Below are 24,025 nucleotides of genomic sequence, written 5' to 3' on the forward strand. Positions count from 1 at the left end.
GAAAAAGAAAAAACAAAACAAAACAAAACAAAAACATAGGATAAAGGGAAGAAGAAGGGGGAAAGGGAAAGGTGAAAGGAGGGGAAAAGGAAGGAGAAAAAGAAAAAGAAAACAAAATGGAAAAAAGGAAAAAGGAAAACGGAAAACAGACAATGAGAGAAAAAATAAAAGAAGGGAAGAAGGAAGAGGGAAGAGGGAAGAGGGAAGAGGGAAGAGGGAAGGTAAGAGGTAAGGTAAGGTAAGGTAAGGTAAGGTAAGGTAAGGGAAGGGAAGGTAAGGTAAGGTAAGGTAAGGTAAGGTAAGGGAAGGGAAGGTAAGGTAAGGGAAGGGAAGGGAAGGGAAGGGAAGGGAAGGGAAGGGAAGGGAAGGGAAGGGAAGGGAAGGGAAGGGAAGGGAAGGGAAGGGAAGGGAAGGGAAGGGAAGGGAAGGGAAGGGAAGGGAAGGGAAGGGAAGGGAAGGGAAGGGAAGGGAAGGGAAGGGAAGGGAAGGGAAAAGACCAAGATTATTAAATTAAAGGGAGCAGGAAAGTCGGAGGAGTAGCCCTAGAGGTACTTTTTGCACAAGGACAGGCCTAATCAGAAGGAACTGTGCTGGGAATGTGTTAATAGGAGGGAAGTGAATGGAGCAGGATGTGATCACCTTGGAAAGCCTCCATTGTGCTGCATCCTGATGGGCTGCCACTGTCAACTGAAGAGCAGTGTCCAGGTACTCAAGTAAGCACGTCACTTGGAAAGAGAAAGATCAGAAATGTCAAAGAAGAAAGGGCACGGCGCCACAGGGACAGGAAGAAGTGGTTGTGAAGGATCTGTCTTCTGCTTTTATATACATCTCCTGTACTAACCCTTGGGAAAATGAAGGGTCCTTAAATACATGACGGCATACCTGTAACTGAGAGGAGTTTCCTTGCTTTTAAATGTGAGTTGGCTATGTACACAGACATGTTTGTGGAAGGGCGAGGAAAAGGAAGACCATAGCAGACCAACCCATCATTGACACTCTCACTGGCGGAGGAATTCAGATGTCAGAATTAAGCTAAACCTCTGAAGTGAGCTGTAGCTAATAAGTGGTCAGATTTTTTTTGTAATGTACTAAAGATTAAAATTTAAGTTCTCCAAACTGGTACTAATTATTTAAATGCTGCAAGCAACCATCAGTCTCACTGCTCCTTTCTGAGGACATCAGTTGAACTATTTAGCCTGGACACTAGTGCTGAATGAAACCAAAACTGTTCCATCACCTGATGGCAGCATGGGGAACTATAAGATCATTGCATATGGGATTTAGTTGGTTGAGGAAAATCAATTATATCCCTAAATCTGGTGTATGTTCTGGTCCCCCTGGCTACCTCAGGATGTGAATTACCGTAAGCATTTGGTATTGATTTCTCTTGCCCAGAACAACTTCTGACACTTCAGTGAAGTGGAAAAAGTGGGTTACATTTCCTATTCCTTGTGAGAACATTTATTGTCAGAGCCTGATGGAAGGTGATATTGCTGATATGCTGGTATATGCAACACAGTTTCCACCAAGACCTATGATCTTATGAGCAGGACAATTATACAAGACAGGACACCTGCAGTGAAAAACACAAGGAGAAAAATATAAGCCTCAAAACATAACGAATGAAACAATAAAGTGACTGCATTGAAAATTATCATATAGTCTTGCTTGTCATTTTAGTAGTCCTTATTCACGCTACTCTAATGGACTTAATAATGGAAGAGCAAACTGGAGAAAAGCAACAAAGGAATCACGTAATTGCACCAATTGCCAATGTATGATCAAAATTGCTATTTTGATAATGAATTCATGAATTTAAAAGAAATAAAGAACCACATAACTTTTATTTTCAGCATTAGAGGAATTTAATGTTAACCTCACTACAGTCTAGATATAATTAAACTGCACTTACACATTTATTAAATGCTTTTGCTACTGAACACCACTCATAAAATCTAGTTGAACTGAACTAAAAAGACTGGAAGGTTCTTTTGCTTCTCCATTTTGATGATGCTTCCTAGTAGCAACAGCAAATAAAACAGTCTAATCCCAGAAGAGAGACCTGGAAACCATCAAAAGAACCAAGAGGGGAAAAAATAATAGTGGAACAGGAACATTTGAAATAGAGGGTTTCCCTGGCACACACGGCTTCCCAGTGACTCCCAACATTGTTTCACTCTCCCAAAGGCACAGAGCCCAATGTCTGTGGCAGTCTTTTTTAGAAATACTGACTCCCACCATGCCAAGGAGAAAGAAAGAGGGAGGAAGAAAAAAGACTGCCACTGGTTTCTGCACTATAGGCCAACTTGAAAACTTTAATTATTGAAATAAAATATTCAAAGACATATGGAAAGGCTTGGGAAAATGGAAATGAAGATGAGAGGAAACAGTCATGAAGAATTAATAAATCTGGCAACTTATATACACATACATTTTTTTTATTGTTGCCAACATAAAGTGACCGGAGTGTCAGCAACTCAAGCAGAGGATGAGGAACGGAAAGAGCGAAGAAAGGAAAACATACAATTGGAATGAATGCAAATAGGTGGTTGAAAAGCTGGTTTGGGAGAGGAATCAAAAGGCTCAACGTAGGATGCTCACTGTGTGAAGTAAAGGGCAGTTCCATTCTGGATCCGAGCAATGATAAATCTTGCAGGAAGTAAAACAAGTTCAGATGCCAGACTCTTTCTTTCTTCCATTCCTATTCCTAAGGTAAGAGGAAATAGCTAATAATTAGCATGCAAGAGCCATGGCTTACTATGCTCAGGGAACTGTACAAAACTGAGGCATATGTATGGTGAGAGATGGCATAACAGAATGCAAAACAAAGAACACAATGAAAACCAAAAGACACAGTAAAAGGGCTCAGTGAATAAACCTGTAGCTCTATCTGAATTTCTTTAAACTCATAAGAACAGATTTAGGGACTAAGCAGAGACCTGAACAAGGGCTGATATATGAGCTACACAACCGCACATCCAGAGATACTGTGACTCAGAGACACCACTGAGCCATACTCCAGCCAAGCTGAACAAGCCCTTGCTTGTGTGAGTACTAATTTACTGCTAGTCTATAATAACAGAAAAAATTCTGTTTTGCTCTGCAGTAGTCCAGTTGTTCAGTCAAGCAACTGCATTGTCAAGCAACTGAATTGGAGAAAACCAAAGTACCAGACATTTCCTTTTGACCTGCTCTGAAGAGCAAGTATACAGGGAATTAACTTTCCTTATCTTCAGGGCTAAAAGCTGAATAACCTGATTGTGTATTTTCTCTCATGTTTCCCTGCATTAAACAAGTGAAAATTTTACCTATAAAGACTGATTTTTACTTGATGAATAGTGAGTTCAAATCATTCACTACCCAAAGATTATCTGCAGCTACACTCCTACATCTGGTGAGATAAAAAACCTCATATGGACTTTTTCTAATGCATTATGGTTTGTCTGATGAGTTCTTAGAGATCTGAATATGGAAATGCCATTAATGTTAGTGTAACTTCTCTCCTCATTAACTATAATTTTACAACCCCATGTTGCTATTGATGATAGGGACGTGGCTGTTGAAAATTGCTTCCTAGAATTTACTGAGAGATGATATACAAAAAGAAATGAGTCAGATTCTCAGTAGATGAAAAACAGTGTAATCGACCTAATTCAGTTAAGTATCTGGCTTAGGTAATGTAAAAACCAAACAGCACCACACACCTCACTGACAGTGGTGTTGAGGTCTGAGGCTCAGGCTCGGATGTCCATCTGTATTTAGGTGATCCATTGGCCAACATAGTTATATGGTTTCCCCAGGCAAGCTGTCTAGGCAGTTGGCCGATATAGTTAACTACCTCCAGCTCTAGACCACTATCCATTTACAGCTAGCTTGATTGAGAGTGATCTTTGACTCGAGTAGAGAATGAAGTTTAATTTCAAGCATTCAGAGCTGTAGCAAGATATCTGACTGTTCTTTTCCCATACCTTGTAGATGAGCCAGAAATATAGCATTCCCAGCTGATGGGGTTGCTATGCTATTTTATTCTGTTCATCTCCACCCTGTTCCATGTTTATTACCTTAATACTGGAACTGAATCCAGCTGCTCTGGATATGTCAGCCATATCTGTAGTTTCTTTTGTCTTTCCAAGGGAAGAAGATAAAGGGTCATTTTGGTTTTGGAATGCATGTTTATACTAAACACAGAGGATAAAGGGAGAAGGGAGCTATTAAAAGCAGTTTTAAGAGCCGTATTTTCCCCAGGGAGCATGTTTTAGTCTGATAAAACTTTTTTGTCTTGCAAGGGTGTATTTCACCATCACTTTTGAGCTTTCAAAAAAGTGAAAATTTGTATCTTATAATTTCAGTTAATTTTGATATGCCTTGGACTCTTTGAATGCTTAGAAGATAATGTGCACTTTGAACTTGATTCAGCACCTTCTTTGAAGCTAGTGTAAACAACAGAGGATGCAACTGATACTGCTCCTGATTCTTGAGAGATGCACGCTGCGTTATGTACTACTTAGCATTTTTGATAGTGAGACAGCTTTGTTCTCAAATCTGCTCTGCTTTTGCTAAGATGAGAAAAGATAAAGACAGCTGGAAATGAGGTCATCATTTGTCACGCTGCAGATGATACAAAGTATTACTTGTGAATCTTCAGCATATGCAAAGTTTTGCTGAACATAAAAAGCACTTCAAGATACACTTGAGCATGCATTTTTCACCAAATGAAGCTATAGCATGGCTACATGCTCCTTCTCAGGACTCCACATACTTTCCATCCCTCTGAAGACCTGAGAGGAGGCAGATTGTGACTGTTGAGAACAAGTTTCTGGAATCCAGCTTCCTTCACCTGCTCACTGTCTCCCTCTGAATCCCACTCCTTAAATGGGACTGGCTGCAATTTGTCCTGTGCCAGTGACAAAGACGATAAAACCAGCAAATACAGTTCAGTTGCTCTCTAAAGACTCTACAGGACTGCTGTAAGGTCAGCCTATGAACAGCGTCCGCTCCCTGCATCATGCTGGGAATACAGTATTCACCATGCTCATGTGAGCAGTTGTTACAGACAAACGAGGTTTAAAGTATTACAGGAAAAGAGATGATGTCTATAAACAACGTAGCTCCAGAAAACCTTCAAAAAGCCCTCAAAGAAAGAGTTTCTTGCAGGACCCTCCTTCCAAGGCTTCTATTGAAACCTTCCAAAAATTAAAGATAGCAAGCATATAAACAAAAAAATCCAGAAATTTAGTTAATGCTAATTAATGCATTTTACTCTTCTTTCTTTCTTCCACCTCCTAATGTGTTAAATGCTTTCTCCTATGCAAGTAGCTGACTTTAAAGTATTTGCAAATAGAAAACTGCTAAATCAGATGGACTTAAAAAAAAGTAAACTGGAAGTTCTTTATAAATTTCACCTATCGTAGACCCTAGTATTTGTTGTTTTACTGAAATATTTGCAGCATAAATTAAAGCTCAAAAGTTGGAACATCTGCAAAAACAAACTGAACATTGTTTTTAGCTTTTCTTCTGAATCATTCTTTGATTAGCTTTCCAGTGAAGAACCTCACTGGGAGTCTAAGAAGGTATCCTTCTCTTTCCATCAAGCACTTTATGTTTGGTTATTTACTACCAGATGTTCATGTTAAGAATTACAAAGATTCACAGGGATCTGTGAGTGTGTGGTAGGTAATAAATCTGCCAAAGATTATCGAGGTTTGTGTATTTTAACATACTGTGATGTGACCTTAATCTCTCTAAGTCTAAAGAAAAAGAAATTCTGTCTCTTTATAAAAGATCCATTATGTACATGAAGATAATGCTGTTTGTGTTTTAATTCTGTTGTCAAACCTTATTTTTGCTTATGGATTCTTGGCATGTACTACAGAAAGGTCAAACAGGAGATAGGTCTTTGTATTGTACAATCAGAAAAAAACATATTTTCAGTATGATAGAACTACTTCACAGCATCAGGAGATTCTTTTTTAAGCTGAATTTTAAAATTATAAATAGTAAATGTAAATGGAAAGTATAATTTGCAAAATTACCAACACTTGCCACAAGCAAAAATATTAGTGTTTGTTTGCATTACTATCAAGGGTATTCAGATACGTGTTATTCTGCTTATGCTGATCCTAGGCTTAGTATAATAGAGGAGGCTTTACTGCATTCATGTTTTACAAAATAAGAGGGATGCTAAATCTTAAATCCCTGAATAAACTGAAGAACAAAGAAAAGCCTTCAGGAAGTGAAAAAGAAATGAGAAATTCTTCATGGCCTCATGTAGTGTCTTTAAAAGTTTAAAGACTTTTAAAAGTCTAAGTTTAAAATTTAGAATGTGGCTTCACATTCTTTAACCTTCACTGTAAATGCTGCCTATACCATATGGCTTTTGTCATGGCAGTTAATCTGCAGAAGACTGGTTAGAAATTTACATTATTTGTACTAGAAATACGTTCTGTTATTCCATATTATTAGATACCAACTATTCTCTTCCCATGAGCTAACCCTGTTCCAAGTAAATGTTCAAATGCAGTCTGTGGCATATTACCTGACAGAAACACCACAGAAATCCACACTGGACAGGACAAAATGACTGCGTCAAATCTTGCCCCCCACCCCCCACGAACCCTGCTACCCCAGCCCACCTCTGTGGAGGAAATAAAAAATGGAACATGCATCGCTGCATCTCCTGTTTTCCCCTCTTTATTTAGATCTCCTGATCTTAAGTCAATAAAGATCACTTTCATTTTAAGCCCTTGCAAATGTGCATTTATTTTACTAGATCCTTTTGTGCCATATTGCACATTATTGCACAAATTCTTGTAAATACACTAAAAACTTATTTAAAAAATCACTCCTATCTGTATTATTTTTTAATAATGTATATCCAATATATCCTGTCCTTGAAATCTACTGAATTTGTTATAGAATGTCCTTCATTAAGTTGTAAAATTCAAATGCAAGCAGATATCTCCCCTTTATTTACAGATTGGTTTTGGGGAAAAAAAAAAATCTCATCAAGGTGTAGGAAAAAAATGCAAGATTCTTATTTCTGCCATAGCTTGTCTTTTGCTTGTACTCAGCCACTGTCATTACACAATCACTATGACAGTTTGATATCAGATTGCCACTTTATTTTTCCATATAATATTTCAAGCATGAACTGCACTCATTTCATGGATAAAGGGCTTCTGTTTGAAATTCACGATTGCAATATGACAAAATCTTTCATTTCAGTTATGGATCTCATTAGACAAATGGGTTTCAGATCCAGGTCTGCATGCTTCCAAAGACTGAGTTCAACCATGTTGTACCCTTTCGTTTTTTTTCCTGCAGGCTTCCCCATTGCTCAAACCCTTCCAGATTCTTGCCATTGATTTCCACCGAGGATGAGTCCTTGGTCAAAATCAACAGTATTGAGCTCTGTTGTTGTGGTAGGACAACTGAGATTGAAACACCTGTTTTCCATTTCAGCAAGTAGTTTGAAGTTATAAGGAAGAAAATGTTATAAAGAAAGCCAAAAATTTTCATAATTCACCCCAATTCTTGCTGAATTAGGTAAACCCATTTTATATCTCATGATGTACAACTTAAACCTAGAAGCTGGTAGGTAGATTGGATCTTACTCTTTTTCAAGCCTGTTCCTTAGGTGAATACTTTGACATAAATTACCGCTATAGACTATTCAAGTATTATTTGTTCTAAGCTATCCCCAAAGGATAGATACAATAAAGATAAAAGAGAAATATTCTCATACCACTGTTTAGACCCCACAAAACCCTACTCTCAAAGTAGAAGTTGTAGGTGAACGTGCCTGTTGGTATTCTACCTCTGGCTGTGCATCTTTGTAGTCTGTATTTCTTATTCCTGAAATTCAAAAGAATACTATACCCTTTATCACTAAGTATTTCTTGTGTTGTACATCTGGTTGAGCTTTGTCTGTTGAACTCACAGTGAACTACTTCACTGAAGCTGCCTAAAGCTGAGCAGAATTCAGAACTGAGTGCACCTTTAGAGTGCAGATCTTCTGCCTAATAGGATGGAAATATAAATTGAAGACTATTCCACTGTTTGTAAATAACTAAATGTTCATCTGGAGAGAGAAAAATTGTGACTATGTTTGTTGGAAGCATGGAAGCATAACAGAAGCCCAGTTCATTTATGTCTGTTGAATATAAAGAGATTTGAAAAAGACCTAGAGGAATAGTCAATGTGCAGAGTCAAAGGACTTAGGTGATGCCCTGCTTCATACAGAAATATAGACAGTAAAATGAACATGGTCCTCAAGTGAGTTTCAGAGTCCTAAATCAGGTGCATATACTCCTGTTACTGAATGAAAAAAAAATAAGGCATTCACTAACATTCAGCATAGTCAGCACACAGGGAAGCTCGAGGAAGCCATAGAAAAGATTGAGGAACAAGTTCTTCAGGCATCTGTCTCAGGACTGCTCTGACATACTGCTATGAAACCAAAATTCATAAGTCGCTAATTTCAAGCATCTACAAGGTATTGTTTCCTACTAAAATGGCAATAGCCATCTTCTTCACAACAGCAGTGAAAGTCCTTATCCAGGGATTGGGAGACCACGTTTCCACAACTCCTATGTCCACCAAAAGACTAAAAAGTCTTAAGTGTTCCCATCTTGAAGCTGTACTTTACATGCTTACAGGCAATTAAGAACTGCTTGTTGTAGATCTTTAAGAGCAGTAAACTTTGATTAATTTTTATAGCTTTCCAGATGATTTTACTGTTTGTGAAAAGTGTGGTTAGATTGTTTCCATTGAGTAATGATAAGCAATTATGCACTTGCTTAGTCTGTAATGAAGTGTGTTAGTTCAGTAACGTGTAGACTTCTGAACAACATTGAGCCTCTAATGGTGCTGCAACATTTGTTAACCTTAGTGCCTTAGCAGTTTCTTCAGGGAAGTAAAAAAAGCATTAGGGAATAGAGAAGAGTGATGCAATTCAAGATGTCTGTAAAGTAATTGTTCTTTGCTCAGTGGCAGCCAATATTTCTACTTTGTTCATTGGCAAAAAGTTCCTGTGACATATAACACTTCTTTCATGCTAGCTTTAGCACCAGAAGCATCAGCAGCTTGCCCCTGTAATTCATGTTTGCAAGAATATCCAGAAGAAATTGCAGACATCCTCTTGGACAGCCTGCAGCCAGTTGTGGTCCTGTTTCATAACAATTGAATTTGTAACAGATATCTATTACAGATCAGGAGCTTAATTTTAATTCAGTAATGACCTCTTGTAAATCAGAAGGATAGCCATTGTGACATTCAATGCATCTAGCTACTACGTTATTGCTGTATTATGACTTAACATTTGTTTTCCAGTAGTCCTAGAGGCACAGTGGAGATCTGACTTCCACTAAACTAAGCACTTTGCAAACAGAATCATGGTTCCTGCTGAAAGAGTATGTAGTAAGGACTTGTCTTCCAAGGGAGACTGGAAAGTTAAGGTGAGTTAACTCAATGTGTGAAATTAAATTCTGTTTGTTAACATATACCAAGCCCTGCAGGCTCCCCCTTAGAAGTTATGCACTTCTGCTCACTAACATTTAAATCTTGGAGGAGTTAATTACAACTTTCTTGTGCATTCCTTTTCCAAATTTCAGCATCCAGCTGAATGCAGGTGACTATATTCAGCCAGAATCCCCCAAAAGTAAAATCAAGTCTCTGTCTGTTCAGGTCATGAGACTGCAAAATCTGAACTTGGAAAGATATGCAGGAAGACTAAGACAAGAGGCAAATAATTAAAAAAAAAATAAAGAGAGCTTACTGTCTTTAGTATGTTTATTTTCTGGATGTGGGCATAACATCTTCTTTAGGGTAATTGGGTATGGCTTTACTGAAGGATCCAAGGTGTGTGTGAGCCCCTCATTAACACCCCGCAGCAGGACAATCTGCTCAGAGCTGCAGCAGCTGAGTGCAACTGCTGATCCTCTGTGCGCCCCAGCCAAACAGCCACACTGCATGCTCCAAGCATATGCACAGTCCCAGTATTGCTACGGTACACCAGGCTTATACAAAGTGCACTCTATATGCTATTCTGGCTATTCTGGCTTGCTATGCAGTTCACGTAAAATAAGGCCAGTGCATCCCAAAAATGTCTTACAGATTATCAGTTGCACAGCCTGAGTTTCTTCCCAGCTATCCTGAATGAAGTATGGGTACCCTAAGAACATCTAATGTGAATGTGGTCACCTCTTAGCATAGATGAGTTCCCCATTGGTTGCATTGTGTCTATTCCTGTTAAATTTCTTTGCAAGGTGATTGTCCTGGTTTTGAGCTATCAAAACAGTCCTGAAAGTATCTTAATATCCTTACAGAGTCCTCTCTACAGTTTCAAATATTCGGTTGTTCTCACAGCTGACAGTAGGACTACCAGCTGCCTAGGATTGTATGACAGTTTGTGAGTACAGTTGCCATGGGTGCATGGGTGTGATAAATGTTTAGAACAGTAATGATATTCAGGTAAGCAGAGTACTCAAAAATATGACTTTTCTCAGAAACGATGATAAGCATGCATTAAAAACTAGTCTAGAACAACATAAAATAGGAAGGCATTAACAGATATGATATAATGAAGAGAAACAGAGCCTAATGCAGGACTCTCAGAAATCAGTGAGAGTCTTTTGGCTCATTTCAGTGGGATTTGGAACAATTCCAAAATACACATCAACACAGATAATTATTCCTATATTTATTTCTTGGGGGGGGGGGGGGGGAGGGAAGGAGAAAAAAAGAATGACAGGATGAGTCAAAGTCACAGGAAATTTCATACAGATGCTAGAACCATGTTTGGAGAGAGTCTTATCACTAATTTACTATGTAACACTGCATAAATACATATCTTGGTATTTATTGGGTCTGGGGATGTATGTTGGTTTGCATATGTACTGCAGAGTCTTTTCTGCAATAGCCAAATTGTTTCCCATCTGTAATCTATGAACTTTTCCTGGCTTTATGACTTTTCATACCTCAGTTCATAGAAGATCAAACCAGTAATAGATATTTTTTTAAAAATCCATATTATGTATACATATTATATATTATGAATACATATGTATGTGCATAGGATATGTATGCATTTTCACATATACAAGGGCTTATTCACACTTAATTGATATTCCTAATATGAGTTGCTCTCGAGGTGGTGTATTTTGTGTTTAATAACCCTTGTTCCTCATCCTATGGCTTTTTCCACAGTTCCAAATTACCAAAGGGAAATATTGATGCAGATTTCTGAATACCGAGAAAGGTAAGAATAACATGAAGAAGGACAATTTGAAGAACATGAGAGTCATGTTCTAAATGGAGATAATTTTCAAAAGGAAAGATGTCAGTAGCTTTAACGTCAACTACAGGAAAGAAATCAAATCCTTGTCAGTGTGTTATGAAATCACATGCATGTTTCTGTTTCAGTGACTGAGATTTTTTAAATCTTCTTATGTTTGGAAGAAGAGAAGGCAGCAAGGAAGACTACATATTTCCGTGAAACAAAGGTAATATCTAGCCTTTATGTAAACAATCAACATAAATAATTCCATTTGTTTATTTGTCTGAGTTGTCTCTGACTTTAGCCTGGGACCTAAATGATTTCTTACAATCTCAAAGCATCAGACTATTATGTAGGTCAAAGATTAAAAGTACTCTTACATCAATTTCAGCACTCTGTAATTTTACATCTTATATTACATGCATTGCAGAAACAGAATTTCAAAATAAAGACCAACACTTTACAACTGGTAGTGGGTAATTACAGGAAAACATATGTGCAGTGCAGCATAATGAGTCTGCCAAAGCAAAATTGAAAATTCATAGTCCATGATAACCAAGAAAAATGTTAGGTTTTCCACCAGGTCCCCAGTCATGTATTCAAACAGTTCACAGCTTCAACCCAACACACTAAAAACTCTGAGTACAATGAACTCATAGGCTAGAGGAAAAAGTGTTAAATTAAAAAAAGAAAAAGATGCAGTTTGTAGAAAGAGCCAAAGTGCTTCTCTTCTATAACTAGGGAGTAACACAGGAATAGGACCAGACCCATGGAAATTATTAAATATTAAGCAAAGAGTTTCAAATGACTGATTCACTGTTTAATGGCTTACATAATGAACACTATGCTGCAAAAGGATGTAACTCTTTTTTTGTATGATCAACTGTGCGTTGTTAGATGCATGAATACAGCTTTCTGTGTGATGTAACTTTTTCATATGCTTAGAGAAATTAAACAGTTCACTAAAATATCAGTCATTGGAGTGACTCCTAACCCACTGTTGTACCACTCTGGAAAATAAATTAGTACATATCTACCATCACAGAAAAACTATAAGGGCTTTGCAGTGTGAGAAGAGAGGTTGTAGCAGCCGACTTCTCCCGTCTTTGTACTTTTGGCTGGCTGAAGTGTATAGTATATATATATATATCTCACTGAAGCTGCATCCATAAACTGCATGTTTGCATGGCCAGTCATACACCATCAGAGATTAGATAGATTTAAAATTAAAATAATGATTTGTATATATACATGTTTAGTGGATAAAGAAGACAAGAAAATCAATCAGGGACCAGTTTTTAAATGAAACCTTTGAGATATCTGGTAAAATTATTGAAAAAAAAGCCATAAACCTTTGTGGGTTTTTAAAACAATTGTGTTTCTACATGGTTTGCACACCATGTGTGCCTTTCTGTTTCAGCCTAAGCTGATCTTCCCAGTGAAGATAAAAGCAATCAAAATGTTCAGGCATTGCCTGGTTAAGGATCAAAACTGCTGGGAATCAGTTGCCTTTTGAGACCATTCAGCCCTTAGAGCTTCCAGTCTGAATGCTAGAAAACTCATGCTTCAGTTCAGATGAGTTGATATGTCATGAACTCTGCTGAACAGACTTTCAGTTTCGAACTGTAATAAAAATGAGTACAAGGGAAATTTTACCCCAGAGCTGTGGAGCTTTTCACATTTTCCTCATGTTCTGTCATTTGAGTCATTCTAAGGACTATCTGTTGATTGATGTACACAGATATTCTCCTCTGCTTCATGTATTAACTTGTTTTATTCCAAACTGAGATAATCATCCATTTTGTCCTGTAAAATTTGGCTTCCACTTCATGCTACAATAAAAGTAAAACATTGAAAGAGAGTTTTCTGGCTTCTTTATCTACTATAGACTTGAAAGAATGACACTTAAAAGTAGCATGGTGTACATCAAGCACAGATCAACAAAAATTTCCTGCTATTAGTCATTTCACTTCTTCAAACTCTGCATCACTCCAGTAGGATGGGTTCTCACCTTAGCCTTTGATTTATGTAATGAACTTTTCTAACTTATCTCATTTTCCTTTACAGCTGGTGCCTGTGCCTGTGTCACCATTCAAAATATGCATCTTATTAGTGATTTAAGCATCAGATTTATAACTGGCTTGTCATCTTTGGGGAAAAACGGTTGCTACTTACATACTATTGCAGACTTCATGATGTGATGAGCTTTTTCTTTTTATCCTCTTGTAGCTGCTGTAATCACAGTGCCCTTCCAGCATTTCTATGAGAATTCCTACTTAAACTGAATCTTTTTAAGAAGACAGACACGTAGACCTAGTAGACAGTAAAGCATCCTTTGTCTTTCCTTGTTCATTAACATGAAATGGAAATTATCTGTTTCTAAATGATAATGGTTGGTGTTTGTTACAATTTCCTCAAGCACAGCCAAGATGTTTATGGTGGTTTTGCAATTTTCAAGTAAGTCTTGACTAAGATGTGTTTTGTGTTTTAAAAGTCTTTAAAAGCTGCAATGTTTCATTATTTAACATTTTTTTCATGTTACGTAGAGCTACCAGGAAAAAATTTTCCATGTTGTAAGCAGGGATTTGGCCACGTGGTTCTCATTATCTTCAATGAGATTCACATGGCCAGCTCACTGCCTTGACTTTGAATATTTATATGTGTGTACACATACTGCTGTGTTTCACTGGAGCTGTTACTCTCTGAGGAACAAGAATGGTTATTTCTACCTGGAAATCCGTTAGCACTTGCTGAATTTTTCTGAAGAGCATTTCAGGCAAATTTTGATCCACCAGTGATTTCACTGGACATGTACCGTTGTTATTTATTCTTCACAAATATTTCTCTAAGGAAGTTTAGTTTGAGCATTTGGGGAATGAATGCCCGTTTTTCAAGCAAATAACTTGCTGAAACAATAAGTCATCCACATGTGTTAATAGTTATGGTCTTTTCAAAAAAGATACACAAACACCACCATGTCAGCTAGAAGGTTAACCAAGCACCATGAACAAAGAATGGTGGATTTTCACACAAGGTTACCATCAAAGATCTTCTGCAGAAGTTTCTCTGCTGTTTGTGGAACTGTGTGCCACAATAATTATGAATGCTAATTCTGCATTGAAAGCAGAGCTATCTGCAGCATAACAAGCTCCACTCCTAAACAGTTCTTGCCCGCTTTACTGTAGGCCAGTACAAGATCCAGTTAAGAGCTCTTTAGACTGCTCTTCTACAACTCAAAGGAATCAGCCTCAGCCTGGAACAGAAGGTCTCAGACAAAGTTCACTGTAGTGGTCATAGATGTTAATGCACCCAACTCTTGGTGCCACCAGAGCTTGCAGTTTCTCTTAGTAGGGAAGGCAAAACCCCCTATGTTCTTTTATTTCAGCTGCTCCATTTCACAGACTGATGTGTTTACTGCTGAATGATTCATATGCTGCCTTCTGCTGACTCTGCCAAGAAAGCTGTGACTGACAGGTGAAGTGCAAAACATCTGCTGGGAAATAATAGTTTTAAACCTTTGCTACATTTGCTCAATGAGCGTTAGTCAGAGTTCTTCATTGAAGTGACTTCATACTATTCAATGACTGGCAAGGTGATTCAAGAGCAAAAACCATTGCATTTTATTATAATTTGTAGTCAATAAAAATTGACCACTCCAATGTACATAACTGGAGATGGTCTCCAAAATCTACCTTGACTCTTAATGAAAATACACCTGCAGTTTTTGAGTTGCTTATGTTTCACAAATTCCAGCAAGGTCAACATGAATCATAAATGCTTGGGACATGTAAATAAACAAGAAACTTTTGCTGAGATGTGATAGGATCTTAAAGCAACCGGTGCGAAACTGCATCCTCCCTGCTTTCTTTCTGAAATGATTGCACCAGATGAGACTGATGTTGTTTAATCTCTAAAAATACAGATTAAATTAAAAAAACCAAAACCAAATAAATAAATAAAACCCAAACAACCCCTAAACTCAACTAGAGAAACTTTCTCTTCAAATACTGAAAGCTCAGTGCTTCAGGCATAGTAAATGAAAGTTTTGAAAAGAACTCTGTCCCTTCCTCTCTAACAGTATGTTTGTAAGATAGGTCCTGCCCTTCCCTCTTGCTTTCCAGGTGGCCAACTTTCTCATTATGGGTTAGGCTAGACGCCTGTTTGTTGCTGCAGACAAGACAGCTAACTCCCCTCAGGAGTAGCTCAGCTGCCCTTTTCCTCCCTCCACCTGCCTCTTGAGGCAATACTGAAGTTTCTCCCTGCCATGCCAAAGCTGTCCCCGGAGCACCTCCCACCCCTTGGGAGGGCTCGCTCTGACCCCCTGGCAGCAGCCAGGCCAAGGCCCACCAGCAGCTCCCCTCAGCTGCCCGCTTTTGTGCCCCTTCAGCAGTGTGTCCCATATCCATTATTTACACACCAAACTGAAAACCACCACGTTAAACAGTTTTTTCCTCTACTGTAAGGTGCCTAAATATTTATTTAGGAACCAAACATCCAAAAATAACTGCCTTTAAGGATTAAAAATCCAAACAAATTGATAAAAAAGACATGTGCCTGTAACTGCTCTTGTTCACGTAGTGACCTGACACACTTTAACACTGTCTGTGCCTTCACCAACAACATACGAAGTAGCTGGGTAGTGATGAATTACATTTTTTTGCACAGGGCCCTTAGAAACTGATGCCCTCCCTTCCCCCTCAGGTGCAACTAAGTCCCCTTCCTGTTTATTCCAGGAATTTGCCCTCACTGGTTCAATTTCCCTCCCTCCTGCTCTCAGATATACAACCTACCATGTGTAGCTATAACATAATCCAGACATGGTATTTGGGTTTTATTTTTTTGGGGGGGGGGTCATCCAGTGAGCACTGTTTTCTGCAGTAGAACCATCCCTGGCCATATCAATTACACAATCTTGCATCAATTACACGAGCATGAAGATTATTTGCCACACACTGAATGTTACTCACCAAGTGTTTTCACCCTGTAGTACTGACAGCAGACACTACGTTCTTGAGAATGCCCATGTTCTTAAAGGCATTTAGCTTCACACAAACCCAGACATCTATAATGAAAAAGACCTATTTGCTTTTTCTCTATCCAGTGCAAAATCTTTCCTTTGCCACGAAGACACCAGTGTTGCAGGCAGTTTATTTTTAAATGTTCCAGGGGGAATCTCCTTGAAATCCATTACTATTATTACTATATCCACATTTTCCTGTAAAGTGTGCTAGGTTTTATCCATATGCACAAGATCAGAGTCCTTACACTTGAAGATGCTATTTAACCACCAAATGATTGCTTCTTCCAACAATTTTTCCCTAAAGTTCTAACCTGCTTTCCCTGTCTTCATACCTTTCCCTGGTACCCCAGTTCTAAGCCTCTAGAATAATCAGCATCACACACCACATTTTTGGATGTTGAAGCACCCTTAGTACTTAGAGTATGTCATCATGCCTATTCCCTTCAGAACAACAACACTGTCTGGGTTATTGACTCAATAAAGTAAGCTTACGGGAGTCTCTCAGGGTTTTCTGCTGTAAGGTACTAAAAGAAATATGTGAATTGTTTTTTTAGTTCACTAAACAAACAGGCACAGAGGAAAAATAGATGACAACCAAAACTGCTACTTGTCTTGTTTTCATGCTGTCCTTCTCTCACTACAAACACATGAAGTTAAAAGTTTCATTTTTCATATATTTGTCAAAAATAGATTCATTTCCTGTAAAAAAAAAATGTTCCTAGAAAATAAAACCTCAATGACATAATTTCCTCCACCTCTAGAAATGAGTATCAGAACTTTAAAAATCTATAAGCTCAGGGTAAGATAAACAGGTATTATTATACTACTCCTCCATTGCATAATTTCTCCATGGAGGCATTTTAAAATTACATTCATGATTTTCTTCCATATCATAATGCAAACCCTTACCATATCATTTGCTGTCTAATATAATCCCAAAGCTACTTTTGGCATTCTTTTTTTCCAGTTTCTCTTCTGCAGTTTTGCAGGGCTTTATATCTATCAATTTATACTTTACGAATGTTGTTCTCTGTGCAATTGTCTAACAGTCCTGGGATTTCTTTCTAATTTTCTCAGTTCTCTTTTTTTTTTTACAAATTCGTATTGTATGGAAACTCACTAACAAATTTGCACTCTTTCTTCTAGATCATTAATGAATTTGAAAAACAGAACTAGAACACAATGATGGAATTTCCCATTATGTAACAAATCCCAGTGTAGGTCATTTTTTGCCGATCATCACTACTTCTTCTGATCACCATGTCTATCCTCAGGTTATTTCTCACCTTAGTGTTTTGGGGCTTTTTCTTTAAATCAGTTCTGTGAGATACCCAGTGCTCACAAAATTACAATTGTATGCTAGGAAAATATGAGAACTGTAGTTCACTGGGTTGCAATTTGTGTTTTCTTTACAACTTTCAAGTATCAAATGTATAACATAGAATTCCAAAGTGCTGAAGATGTAGACAGTTAAAGAATGTCAGGGAAACAGCATTAAAAGATAGAAAACAATAAAACTCCAGATGGCTTTATAACGGTGAGAAAGAGACTGTGTGAAAGACGGAACATCAGTTTCTGGTGGATATGAAAGATTTTTTGGGTTTCTGTGGAGAATGGATTTTGATTGATTTTGTTAACTCACCTCAAAGTTACATTTGCACTTTGTAAGTCTGAATTTCACTCCTGATCTTTGATTATCTCTTTAACTATTTTGTATTCCTTGACTATGAATTGCTTTCTGTAAAAGGTGATACTTTTCTGGAGCTAGACTGCAATTAATCTTTTACAAAATCCATGTCAGACACTTTTTGATGTAGTCAAGGTAGCAACATAATTAATCAATAAAGCAGTGTGCTATCATTTAATCAACCAGTTCTAGCCAGTAGAATGATGCTTGATTACAGTGGGAAGACTGCCCTTTAAATAGACTGAGGAAAATATTTTACACACACACACACATTTATTTTTTTTTTCATCTGTTTCATATGTTTTTAATCTATGCTGCTCTTTTTTATTTTACAAAACAATTAATAAATATTCAGCCATGGGCTTATAGTAACATTATATACTTCTGTATTCACAACTTGCAGTCTTACTGGAAAATATTTTACAGGTTTTGATAATAAATTCTTTCTACAACTTTTCTATAGGATTCTTAATGCAACCACCATGTTTATATATTGTATATCAAAATTAAATAAGACAGTTTAACTACTTTTGGCTCTACGACACAGATACCACAATAAAAATTAACCATTAAGGATTAAGTCTTGGATCCATCAAAGCAGTTAACCACATAAATAATCTTATGGAATTTATCAATTCAACACATATTTAAGTCCTTTACTGGACCAGATCTCCAGATTGTAATAACAAAAAGATGGAGAAATTTAAACAGGTTCCACTGGGCTTTTTTTGTTTTGTTTTTAATTTAGGAGATATGATTCACTTATTTGCACTGTATTTAAACACTTTTCTGTCCTAGATATTGTACTTTTTGTACACAAAGGTCCACCTCAAAAACTGGAACATATCTTGAACATCCTACACGAATAAGTGGGCTGATCAGAAAGACCATGAACCAGGGGGTAGTAGAGACAGCTCAGACTGATTTGTCTACCACTTCGACGTCGTAAGTGGCATGTGCTGCAGATCCCATTGAACGGCTGACAGACCTGTCACTTCCTCAGTTAAAAAAGTATTCCCTGAAATATGTAGAGAGTGGAAAATTTGAAAAGCCAAAGGCATAACATTTCAGAAAAAGTAGTTTTAAGTTTTCTACCGTGAATAACTTCCACATAAAGCTACCTAATTTTTTGAAAATTACCTTCCTCAGTCTGGCCCTCGCATATGTATTAAATTGGTTACTCAAACACTGAGGCTGCAAAGTCACAAACCACCTATGAACAAATAGTTTGTTTTACACTTCCTTCACACCAGTAAAATTTGTTCTAATTGTTTTATGTTAACCACTGTTTGAAATCAACTTAGGACTTCAATCTAAAATATTATAACCAAACTATCTATCTTATATTAAATGAATATATTTAAGATATCCAAACATTTTTGACCAAAAAAAAAATTACAAAAAGTTTAAAAATTCAGTAAGGAGAAAGGCTTCTCCAGAGTTTTCACTTTCTAGAAATTTAGGGTTATATAAAGCATATTTCCATGCCCACGAATGTCACCACAGCCAAGATTTCAGTGCATTCTCTGTAACAGAAGCCAATCTGAACCATTTGAGCTTTTATTAGTGGAAAAATTATAGTTGAACTCAGATGATTGAATGCAAACCCAGATTGCAGAGGCATTCCAACTGCATGTGACTTCCCTCCACATGTTTAAAAAATGCAGTGACAGTTGTCTCTGCTTATTTTGGTGGCTGTAATATCATAAGGAGTAAAATTGCCATTGCAGCTTTGTCCTTTTTCACTGCAGAATTATTACATTACATCTCTATTAAAACTGTTTCAGAAGACTTCCCATTACCTTTCTACAAACAAATAAAAAGCATGGAGTCAAGCACTTTTTGTTATTATTCCTATTCCAGCTCAGGATTTTTGTTGCACTGCACAAATAGGAGGAAGCATCTGTCCTAGTATACTGTAAATTCAATCAGGAATTAACTTGTACAAATTCAAGCATGCTATTTCTGATCTACGGAAATGCGTTTTGTAATTAAGTTGCCAACAGTCAAGTCCACAGATTGGTTTTGGATGACATTCAAATCTTCCCAATACAAGAGTCCTTTCCTAATTGGCCAATGTATCATTATTTAATATGATATACAGATATTTCTTTTTATACATAACTCATTCAATAGCAATGGAGATTTTTTGAGATAATTTTACCTAGATTTCATCTTCTGAAACCTTTATTACACAGCTGCTTTCACAAGATGCTACCAATTAGGCACAAGGTAACAAAGTCAGTAGAAACCCTTCTCTTACAGGAGACCAGTTGTGCAGAAGAATATCCTTCCTAATGGAGAAACCCTGTTTTGTAGAAGTTTTATTGATTTCCCCAAGCTTCAGAATTAGACCCATATAACTGAACAAACACCCTGTGGCCGTTCCTAATATCTTTTGCAACAAGGGGCAATTTTTTGCCATTCTGTACCAACAGAGTTCTTTGCATTCTGTTTCTGCCTTTGCTTAAATGAGTGAGGGCAGACACTTGTATTTAGAGATTATACCATACAGCAAACAACATGTCAAACAGATATTTAGGACTGTCCTTCATGAGTGTAGAATTGATTCTGGCATTGAAGCAGTGTAAAAAAGAGAGAGAATCAAGGATGATAAATATGCAATGTCCTTGTTCCTCAGTGAATACCAATAAGCAAAAGAAGCATAGCTATTATCCAAAATAGTGTGGCCAGAAGGACAAGGAAAGTGATTGTCCCCCATAGTCGGCCCTGGTGAGACCTCACCTTGAATATGTTCAGGTTTGGGCCCCTCAGTACAAGAAGGACACTGAGGTGCTGGAGTGTGCAAAGCAGGGCAACAAAGCGCATGAAGGGTCTGCATAACAAGTCTTACGAGGAGCAGCTGAGGGAACTGAAACCATTTAGTCTGAAGAAAAGGAGGCTGAAGGCCAGAAAGGAGGGTGTGCACAGGTGGTTGTTGGTCTCTTCTCTCAAGTAACAAGTGATAGGATGAAAGGAAATGGACTCAAATTGTGCCAGGGGAGGTTTAGACTGGGTATTAAGAAAACTTTCTTCACTGTCAAGCATTGAAATCAGCTTCCCAGGGACATGGTGGAATCTCCATCCCTGGAGGTATTTAGAAGACATGTAGCTGTGGTGCTTAAGGACATGGTTTAGTGGTGGACTGGGCAGTGCCAGGTTAACAGTTGGACTTGATGATCTTAAAGGTCTTTTCCAATCAAAATGATTCTGTACTTCTATGATTCTATTACTGTGACTGCGATACAGGAATATTAGTATGGGTAAACATATGAATTGGTTTACAGGATGGAGATTGCTTATTTGGAGGTTAGATGTTATACTTAGTTGTTCAGTAAACAGGATGTAGTAACTCCTGCTGTATTTAAAAGATATTATAGATAGTAAAACAAAGGTGTCTTTTTCAATTGATGCAATATAACTGTTACAAGATGTATAAAGTCAAAAATCAATATGCAGGCGGACATGTCTGCCTGTAGGTAAGCAAAGATGGGGCTCAGCTGACCAAATGGACGCATCTGCCATGTAAAATTGTACAGCAGATCTGGTCATACCTTTGTAGTCAAAAGGAAGAAAGAAACACACCTAGGACCTGACTCATTCTATGTAAAAATAGATGTCAGAAATAGTCCACATGTTCTGAAAATGCCTTATAAGCTTTGAACAGAAATATTTTCTACAGAAAACCAAATGTAAAGTAATGAAATGGTCATTTGTGCTGAATTTCAGATTCCCTTACTCTGCAGCAATTAGGTTGTGTTGTGCTTTTCCTTGTTCCTGCTGAGATCAGAATTTAAAAGTGCCCAAATAGTGGGAGAAATGTCATGTTTACAATTCTTTTCAGTGTGGTGAGAAACAGGAAGTGACAGAAATAGTAATCTTGGCTGATATTCTAGCAAGAGGCACTCAGACATTATTCTTGGGGATTTGTCATAAATGCCTTACATTATGGTTTTGAAAGTTTTCAGACTGGTAGAAATGAAAATCTGGGGAATCCATCCATTTTGTTTTTCCATTAAAACAAAAAAGGTTTCCTATGACAGGAACAAGCTCCAAAAAGGAAGAAACACACTTGGCAAACAAACTTATGTTAAGAATGCTTTGCTGGAAATATTTATACTTTACTCCTGGAAATTATACAAAATGGAGTTTCACAGTGGTATCACTTGAATCAAAGGGTCTCTGCATGTTAAGATATTGAATGGAGGTCAAAGGTTATCCTTTCTGATGAATTTTGTTTAAAAGTACTTGACACATGTTGAAATCTGTTTCTTCCAAAAGTCAAACAAAAAAATGGCCTTTCTAAAAATTGCACAAAGTTCAGAAAAACAATATCTTTTCTAAGGTTAAAGTTATGAACAAAGTACACAAGGAGGATCCTCTTTCTAACTCTCTAGCAGTTTTCTTATCTTTCCATCATGTAGCTTAGTGCTATTCTATATCACTTCAATGATGGTGTGTGAACCATGCTTCCAGTCACTCTGGTTAAGGACAGTGAAATCCTTACGGCACAGCAGGAGTACCAGTCAGCCAGCCATAGCCTGGGTTCTCTTAAACGAGACTTTGAGATGCAGGATGAGAGTGCTGAGATCACTTATCTCAAATGTGGGATATCTGTATTGCTTTCTCTCGTGAATGATTTGGTTTGATTCTGATGTAGTAAACAAAAATATGCCTTAAACTGTTATGTTATGTTGGACTACAGAAAGCTCATCTACAGCTTCTCTTTTGCCACATGCTGACAAAATTGTCTCTTTTCCACAATGTTTACTGAACTTTTTCTGGGAAATTGCCTTAACATGCTTTAGTCTTCATGGGCCAAATTAGTAATTAGTTACTACTTAAAATTTTGAAGTTAGCCTCGTTGGTTTTTTTCTTCAGAGTGAGTTGAAGAGCACTAATGTAGTCAGTCAGCCAGCGTAGGGCATAAGTAGCCTCGGGAGAGGCATGGTGATGAGTAGTGGAGTGGAAAACTCTGTGCAGCTGAGCTTGGAAGAGGACAGCTGTCCTCAGCCTCCTCTATGCTGAGAGCCTGCTAATGGCAGACAGATGGGCTGAACCTGGGTGAGATGTTTGTCTCTTCAACACCCACTCTGACCCGTGAACTACTGAGTAAACCGGAACACTACAAGGCAATCTCCATACAGAAAAGCCTTCCGTCTTTTGCATACAAGTGCAAGGTCCCCTCCCTGTTCCCTTTTGCCTTCTCTCACCCATAAAAAGAAAAGTCCAATTTATATTTTGTGCAAATATAAAGTATTTGGGGAACAGGAATGCTGATTTTATGGGTAGATTTTAAATGAAACATCTTCAATTTTGGTTTTGTTTTTGCTTCTTTTTTTTTTCCACTTTTGTTTTCAGGTTGACAACTGAAATGCCACTGCCAATAAAAGATCTGAACACTCTTGTGATGAGTTCTTCTGGCCATTGATGTGCATGACATACTTTTGGCTCTGTCTTCCTGTCATTTTGTATGAGATTCTGGTCACCACTACCTCAGAATTATCCCTCTGCACAACACGGCTGACCAGCAAGATAAATCTTTGACAACTCTCTCGGGTCTTTGCTCTGAGGCCACAAAGCTGATGTGTCTCAGAACAACAAGGAAAGCTTTCTACAGCCATCTTTATAGTGAACCAAGTGAATGAGGAAGGAAGAAGGAACTGTAAAAATAATTTCATTGGGTTTTCTCCTATGTCTCTGATTGTCCACTCAAACCTCTTTTACTGATGCTTGTTAAGCACTCACAACACACTTGAACAAATTTAATGCATGGCTACTCAGCTCCTCTTTCCAGATAACTTATGACACAGATTTTCTCTAAGTGATTCCTGACTTTAGCCCTGTTTTATTTCTTTCTGACAGCCTCCTCTGATTTCATCACACACTAGAAAGACTATGTTCTTTCTCCACAGAACACATTTCTGGTTTAGCTTACACGGCCCACAGCAAGAATTAACTCATCACTGGAGTTTGTTCACAGAAAAGATATACTCAAGAGTGATGATACTTTTCAGATACATTTTTAAGCTGATGGCTCAAG

Source organism: Falco rusticolus, chromosome 6, assembly GCF_015220075.1.
Source record: "Falco rusticolus isolate bFalRus1 chromosome 6, bFalRus1.pri, whole genome shotgun sequence".
NCBI lineage: Eukaryota > Metazoa > Chordata > Aves > Falconiformes > Falconidae > Falco > Falco rusticolus.